This window comes from Amphiprion ocellaris, chromosome 5, assembly GCF_022539595.1.
Source record: "Amphiprion ocellaris isolate individual 3 ecotype Okinawa chromosome 5, ASM2253959v1, whole genome shotgun sequence".
Lineage (NCBI taxonomy): Eukaryota > Metazoa > Chordata > Actinopteri > Pomacentridae > Amphiprion > Amphiprion ocellaris.
The window spans coordinates 38,440,353-38,447,911 of NC_072770.1; the positions used below are offsets into that span (position 1 = coordinate 38,440,353).

Consider the following 7,559-nt stretch of genomic DNA (forward strand, 5'->3'; position numbering starts at 1 on the left):
GGCCTCTGTTGACATTTTGAAGAAAAATCTCATGAATTTAATGGCTTTTTAAAAATCTCTTAATAGTCTTAATTTGTAGTATTTTATGTTTATTTTGTCTTAAACTTTGATCCTTTACCTTTTAATCCTTTTCACCTTGATTTCATATTTTTTTTTTACAATTTTTTTTCTTTTACAAATTATTTACTTTTTGCTGCTTCGATTGTTTTAAACTTGTCGTGTAAATAAAGTAGATTTTTTCAACATTAAAGGTTTCGTTGGTGGACTTTCTGTCTTTTTACGAGTTGAAACCCAAGTGAAGCTCTTTGGTTTTTCATTCAGAAGTTTTTTTCTCTGCTGATTTTTCGTCTCTCTTCTCTCTGAGCATCACTACTTCTTCTCGTTTCGTCACCTCCACTCTTCTCTCCTTCAACACTCTCGTCGCCTCTTTTAATTTCCTCCTCTAGTGTTTCCTTGCAGCTTCTCGTCTCAGAAGAAGAATCCTCCGACTCCTCTTCACTCCTCAGAATCCTCCATCTGATGTTGGTCTCTCTTCCTCCACATCATTATTCCTCGTCCACACATCCACTTATCTTCCCACGTCTCGCCTCGTCTTTGTTTTCTCTCCTTTTGTTCCATCGGGTTCCTTTTTCCTGCCCTTTAACAAAAAAGAGAAAAAACTCTAATTTTCTCCGTCATTTCAGCACATCCATCTTATTTTCCTCTTCATATGTGTCAGTTTCTCTGGTTTTCAGACGTGAACGCTAACTAGCGTTTCCACTTAGCAGCAGATCAAACTCAGCTAAAAGTCTTTGCAGTCAGAAGAGTTTGTTGGTTGGTTCGTTCCTCATAGATTCCTGCTGAAAATGAGTCTTACATAAGACGATTCTCAGAATAATTGGGTCGGATCTGTTCGTGTTTTCTTTAGCGTTGCTAAATTTGCCATCATGGCTAACTGAGCAGAGTTCTACTTCGAGTTTCTGATCAAATTTCACCTCAGAAATACTGTAGAGTAATAAGATATCCTCCCGTCATCCCAGGAGCAGCCAAATATGGACCTTTTTATTACATTTGATCACATTTTGTGGGAAAAATGTATCATTTTTTGTAGAAACTGATGAGATCTTGCACTCAGGACATTTAACTCCATGAACTCTAAGCCATTTTCGAGGTGTGATGTCATTCCCTTTACTTTATAAGTCAGTAATAAGATTTCCTGCTGTCATCCCAGGAGCAGCTAAATATGGTTGTTTTTATTAAATTTAGTCACATTTTGTGGGGAAACTATTGATTTTTGGGAACTGATGAGCTATGAGACAATTATGGAATTTTTTTGGTCATTTTTGTTACAGCAGATACAAAAAGGCTCAAAGCAGGAAATGACAGCTACAGTTATTGCAGACAGTGAACTCACCACAGACCGTCCTACAGTTATTGCAGACAGTGAACTCACCACAGACCGTCCTACAGTTATTGCAGACAGTGAACTCACCACAGACTGTCCTACAGTTATTCCAGACAGTGAACTCACCACAGACCGTCCTACAGTTATTGCTGACAGTGAACTCACCACAGACCGTCCTACAGTTATTGCTGACAGTGAACTCACCACAGACTGTCCTACAGTTATTGCGGACAGTGAACTCACCACAGACCGTCCTACAGTTATTGCAGACAGTGAACTCACCACAGACCGTCCTACAGTTATTGCAGACAGTGAACTCACCACAGACCGTCCTACAGTTATTGCAGACAGTGAACTCACCACAGACTGTCCTACAGTTATTGCGGACAGTGAACTCACCACAGACCGTCCTACAGTTATTGCAGACAGTGAACTCACCACAGACTGTCCTACAGTTATTGCAGACAGTGAACTCACCACAGACTGTCCTACAGTTATTCCGGACAGTGAACTCACCACAGACCGTCCTACAGTTATTGCGGACAGTGAACTCACCACAGACCGTCCTACAGTTATTGCAGACAGTGAACTCACCACAGACTGTCCTACAGTTATTGCAGACGGTGAACTCACCAGACTGTCCTACAGTTATTCCGGACAGTGAACTCACCACAGACCGTCCTACAGTTATTGCAGACAGTGAACTCACCACAGACTGTCCTACAGTTATTGCGGACAGTGAACTCACCACAGACTGTCCTACAGTTATTGCAGACGGTGAACTCACCAGACTGTCCTACAGTTATTGCGGACAGTGAACTCACCACAGACTGTCCTACAGTTATTGCAGACAGTGAATTCACCACAGACTGTCCTATAGTTATTGCGGACAGTGAACTCACCACAGACTGTCCTACAGTTATTGCGGAGAGTGAACTCACCACAGACCGTCCTACAGTTATTCCAGACATTGAACTCACCACAGACTGTCCTACAGTTATTCCGGACAGTGACCTCACCACAGACTGTCCTACAGTTATTGCGGACAGTGAACTCACCACAGACCGTCCTACAGTTATTGCAGGCAGTGAACTCACCACAGACCGTCCTACAGTTATTGCGGACAGTGAACTCACCACAGACCGTCCTACAGTTATTGCAGACAGTGAACTCACCACAGACCGTCCTACAGTTATTCCGGACAGTGAACTCACCAGACTGTCCTACAGTTATTGCGGACAGTGAACTCACCACAGACTGTCCTACAGTTATTGCAGACAGTGAACTCACCACAGACTGTCCTACAGTTATTGCGGACAGTGAACTCACCACAGACTGTCCTACAGTTATTGCGGAGAGTGAACTCACCACAGACCGTCTTACAGTTATTCCAGACAGTGAACTCACCACAGACTGTCCTACAGTTATTCCGGACAGTGAACTCACCACAGACTGTCCTACAGTTATTGCGGACAGTGAACTCACCACAGACTGTCCTACAGTTATTGCAGACAGTGAACTCACCAGACTGTCCTACAGTTATTGCAGACAGTGAACTCACCACAGACTGTCCTACAGTTATTGCGGACAGTGAACTCACCACAGACCGTCCTGCAGTTATTGCGGACAGTGAACTCACCACAGACCGTCCTACAGTTATTGCGGACAGTGAACTCACCACAGACCGTCCTACAGTTATTGCGGACAGTGAACTCACCACAGACCGTCCTACAGTTATTGCGGACGGTGAACTCACCACAGACCGTCCTACAGTTATTGCGGACGGTGAACTCACCACAGACCGTCCTACAGTTATTGCAGACAGTGAACTCACCACAGACCGTCCTACAGTTATTGCGGACGGTGAACTCACCACAGACCGTCCTACAGTTATTGCGGACGGTGAACTCACCACAGACCGTCCTACAGTTATTGCGGACGGTGAACTCACCACAGACCGTCCTACAGTTATTGCGGACAGTGAACTCACCACAGACCGTCCTACAGTTATTGCAGACGGTGAACTCACCACAGACCGTCCTACAGTTATTGCAGACGGTGAACTCACCACAGACCGTCCTACAGTTATTGCAGACGGTGAACTCACCACAGACCGTCCTACAGTTATTGCGGACAGTGAACTCACCACAGACCGTCCTACAGTTATTGCAGACAGTGAACTCACCACAGACCGTCCTACAGTTATTGCGGACAGTGAACTCACCACAGACTGTCAGAATGACTACAGAGAATCTTCAGGTTTGAGTCTGAGCTTCAGTAGGAGGTTCCTGGTGGATCCTCCAGAGGTCTTGAATAATGCCTCCTTCAGGTGTAATCAGCGTCTCTGATCGCTCTCCAGAGCTTCCAGTGATGATCTGCAGTTCAGCAGGTACAGAGTCTCTTCAGGTTTCCTGAACAGATTCTTCATCGCTTCTGCTTCAGTTCTTTTTTATTCTGATCTGGTCTTTTTTTTTTACCTTTATTCTGTGACTATTTTAATACCATGTTTTGGTCCTTTCTGCTCTATTTTTTGCCATTTTGTGTCTCATTTTTGTCTTAATTTCATCATTTTTAGTCTTAGTCTGGTAATAGTGTGCCTCGTTTTTATCCCTTTTATTTCTTCTAGTTTTATGTCTCATTTTGATTGTTTCTTATTTATTTTTGATATTTTTGTGTCTCATTTTGACAGTTTCTGGTCTTAGGTGGGTGTTTTTGTCTAATCTTGATCCTTCTACCTTCACTTTGTGTCTCATTGTTAATAGTTTTTTTTAATTCTGCAGCTTTTTCTGTCATTTTCATCCTTTCTACTTTATTTTTGCTATTTTATGTCTCATTTCTGTCTCTTGGTAATTTTTAGTCTCAGTTTCATCTTTTTCTACCTCTTTTTAGTTGTTTTGTGTCTCATTTTTTATTTTGTTTTGATCCCTTTTGTCTCATTTTGTCAAATTTTGTCTTATTGTTGTGTAATTTTGTCAATTTTTTTGACTAATTTTGTCAATTTTTTGTCTTATTTTGTAAGTTTTTTGTCTAATTTTGTCTGTCTTATATTGTTATTTTTTTGTTTTTTGTCTTATTTTGTTGGCTTTTTGGTCTTATTCTGTCAGTTTTTTTTCTTTTGATAGTTTTTTGTCTTATTTTGTTCTGTTTTTTGTCTTATTTTGGTTGTTTTTTGTCTCATTTTGTCAGTTTTTGTCTCATTTTGTCAATTTTTGGTCTTTTGGTTCTTTTTTGACTTATTTTGTTTGGGTTTCTTGTCTTAATTTGGTAGTTTTTTGTCTTATTTCAGTAGTTTTTTGTCTCATTTTGTCAGTTTTTTGGCTTGTTTTGTCAGTTTTTGTTCTTATTTCGGTTGTTTTTCATCTTATATTGCATTTTTTTGTCTCATTTTGTCAGTTTACTCATATTTTGGTGGAGGGTTTGAACAGTCACTTCACAGTTTAAGAGCGTTGGATTATTTCTTCAAAACACGACAGGTTTTAAATCTGCTCAGAATCAGGATTTGTCGCTTCTATTCAGACACTTTTTATGACCAAACTGTTAACGTGAAAACCAGCAGAATAACAGATTTGAACATCCAGATTAGAGTCGGAGCAGAGTTCAGCTCGACAGCATGAATAAAAACCTAATTCTGTTCCCAGATCTATTGTAATTATCTGAACTCGTCAGGCTTCTGGCAGTAAAACATAAATAAATAAATAAATATTTAGTTGTGAGTCTGACTGTCACATAATCAGACTGTTGGGGTAATTATGAGGGAATTACTGCTGCAGGGAATAGAAGCCAGTCTCTGCTTCTGTTGAACGAGGAAGATTTATTCCAAGAAGAGAATCTCCTGGGAGACGGATTCAAGGTCTCTGCTCTGAAAGACGATGTTCTTATCACGGCGTTTCCTGTTTCCTCTGATCTGTCCGTTTGGAGACGATGACTTGAGGGCTTCTTTAGCGTCTTTGAAGACTCCTCCAGGTGGAACCGTCCAGACGCTCAGCTGAAGGAAGAACTTTCTCTTTATCTGCATCACAGCCAGTCGACCAGGAAACACATTTTAGGTCCAAGAAATCACAAAAAACATCGTCTTGTTTTTGTTCTTTCCTAACCTTACATGTTGAGTCGTTTTGATGATTTTGTGTCTTGTTTTTGTGGTTTTGTGTGTCATTTTTAAGAGTTGTGTCTCGTTTTTGTGATTTCTTGGTCTCATTTTTGTGGCTTTGTGTCTCGTTTTTGTGGTTTTCCGTCTTATTTTGGTGATTTTGTGTTTCGTTTTGATGAGTTTGTGTCTCGGTTTTGTGATTTTGTGTCTTATTTTGGTGATTTTGTGTTTCGTTTTGATGAGTTTGTGTCTTGTTTTTGTGGTTTTGTGTCTTATTTTGGTGATTTTGTGTTTCATTTTGATGAGTTTGTGTCTTGTTTTTGTGGTTTTGTGTCTTATTTTGGTGATTTTGTGTTTCGTTTTGATGAGTTTGTGTCTCGTTTTTGTGGTTTTGTGTCTTATTTTGGTGATTTTCTGTTTTGTTTGATGAGTTTGTGTCTCACTTTTGTGGTTTTGTGTGTCATTTTTGTGATTTTGAGTCTCGTTTTTGTGGTTTTGTGTCTTGTCTTCTATGATTTTGTGTCTTGTTTTGGTGATTTTTGTGTCTCATTTTTGGTGATTGTGTGTCTCATGGTTTTGTGTCTCGTTTTTCCAGTTTTGTGTCTCGTTTTTGTCGTTTTGTCTTCTTTTGATGATTTTATCTGTTGTTTTTGTGATTTTCTGTCTTGTTTTGATGATTTAGTGTCTCGTTTTTGTGGTTTTGTGAATTTTTGTGACAGTTTTTGTCCATTTGTGGTCTTTTTTTTTTTTTTATTACAAAGCTTTTATATATATTTTGTACTTTGCACTGTACGGCCTGCACCTTACCTTTCATTGCACTTGTTGCAATGACAGTAAAGTGAATCTGAATCTGAATCTGAATCTGAATGTTTTGTCTCTACATGCTACAGATATTTTTCTGCCTCCATGTTTTCAGACGTTTCCTCTCTACTCTGCTCATCATCAGTAGAAGATGTTTCACCATGCTGGATGGATCTCCAACTACTAGCTCATCAGCTTCTGTCTCTCTCCCTCTGTGCAGCTGGTGATCAGAGGTAGATCACCTGCCAGGATCCCCACCTGAGACTCATCATCATCAGCAGCTCGTTAAAAGCGAGCCTCACACAGCCTGGAGGTCTGGGATCGTACTGTTGGTCCAGCAGTCCAAGAGAGAACCAAGAGACTGAGAGCCTTTATGATCCGTCCTACGGGACTGAAGGACCGAGCTGCTGGTCTCCTCCTGTAGAACCTCCTGATAGAGGTGTTGGACCCACACAGGCCTCTGGACAGAAGACATGTCCTCCATCCATGGACTGCACCGACCAGCCTGACCCAGTTGCTGGACTCCGGATCCGACGTGTGCCTCTCCTCCTTCCTCTCCCCACTCGTTGTGAGTTTTGGCCTTTGTGGCAGATTATTGATTATATTATCAAATAAATAAATCCTGATCGTACCTACCTGTGTACCTGTCTGTGAGTTCTCACTGTGAGTTCTAAAATTACACCAAACCGTAACACATGAATTCAAGGTAAAAGCTGAAAATGTGACGATTCTTTCTTGTTTTACAGTTTCTGGCTTATAAATGGCGTCATTTTGGTGATTTTGCCTTTTTCAAACCCTCTGGTGAGAATTAATTTTCACTAAAGACGGAAAACTAACGTCTGTCTTACTTATTATTAATGGAAGATCTCAGTGTTGGCTGGAAGTCTGAAGAGTATTCTGCTTTTACATATGAAACTCCATTTATAATACATGGATTCCATAGATCTGTGTATTAATAAAGGATGTTTAATCTATCTATTAATAAAGAGGTTTCATATTTAAAACCAAAATGGAAAACAGAGTGCAGTGGGGATTTGGTGTTCCCATTAGAAACCACTGAGAAAAGACACTGACAGTAAAATATTCTGTTATAAGAAAATCAAACATATATGTCAGCACTGTAAAAAAAACGGCAGCCCCATATACTATAAATATTTTATATATTTATAACATTTTTGTCTAATTTTGCCTCTTTTTGTCTTTTTTTAACTGTTTTGTTGTCTAATCTTGGTCCTTCACCTTCATTTTGAATGTTTTTATTTAATTCTGAGCCTTTTGTCTCATTTT

The 7,559-nt window shown here is 40.1% G+C and overlaps 1 long non-coding RNA gene across 1 annotated transcript in view; it reads left to right on the plus strand.

Moving 5' to 3' along the window:
- LOC129348921 (uncharacterized) overlaps positions 1–6,903 on the plus strand; it is a 30,024-nt gene extending 23,121 nt beyond the window's left edge. The window contains exon 2 of the long non-coding RNA XR_008601676.1: positions 6,493–6,903. This is a non-coding gene — a long non-coding RNA (uncharacterized LOC129348921). The remainder of the gene's footprint in view (positions 1–6,492) is intronic.
- Positions 6,904–7,559: the final 656 nt, after the last annotated feature.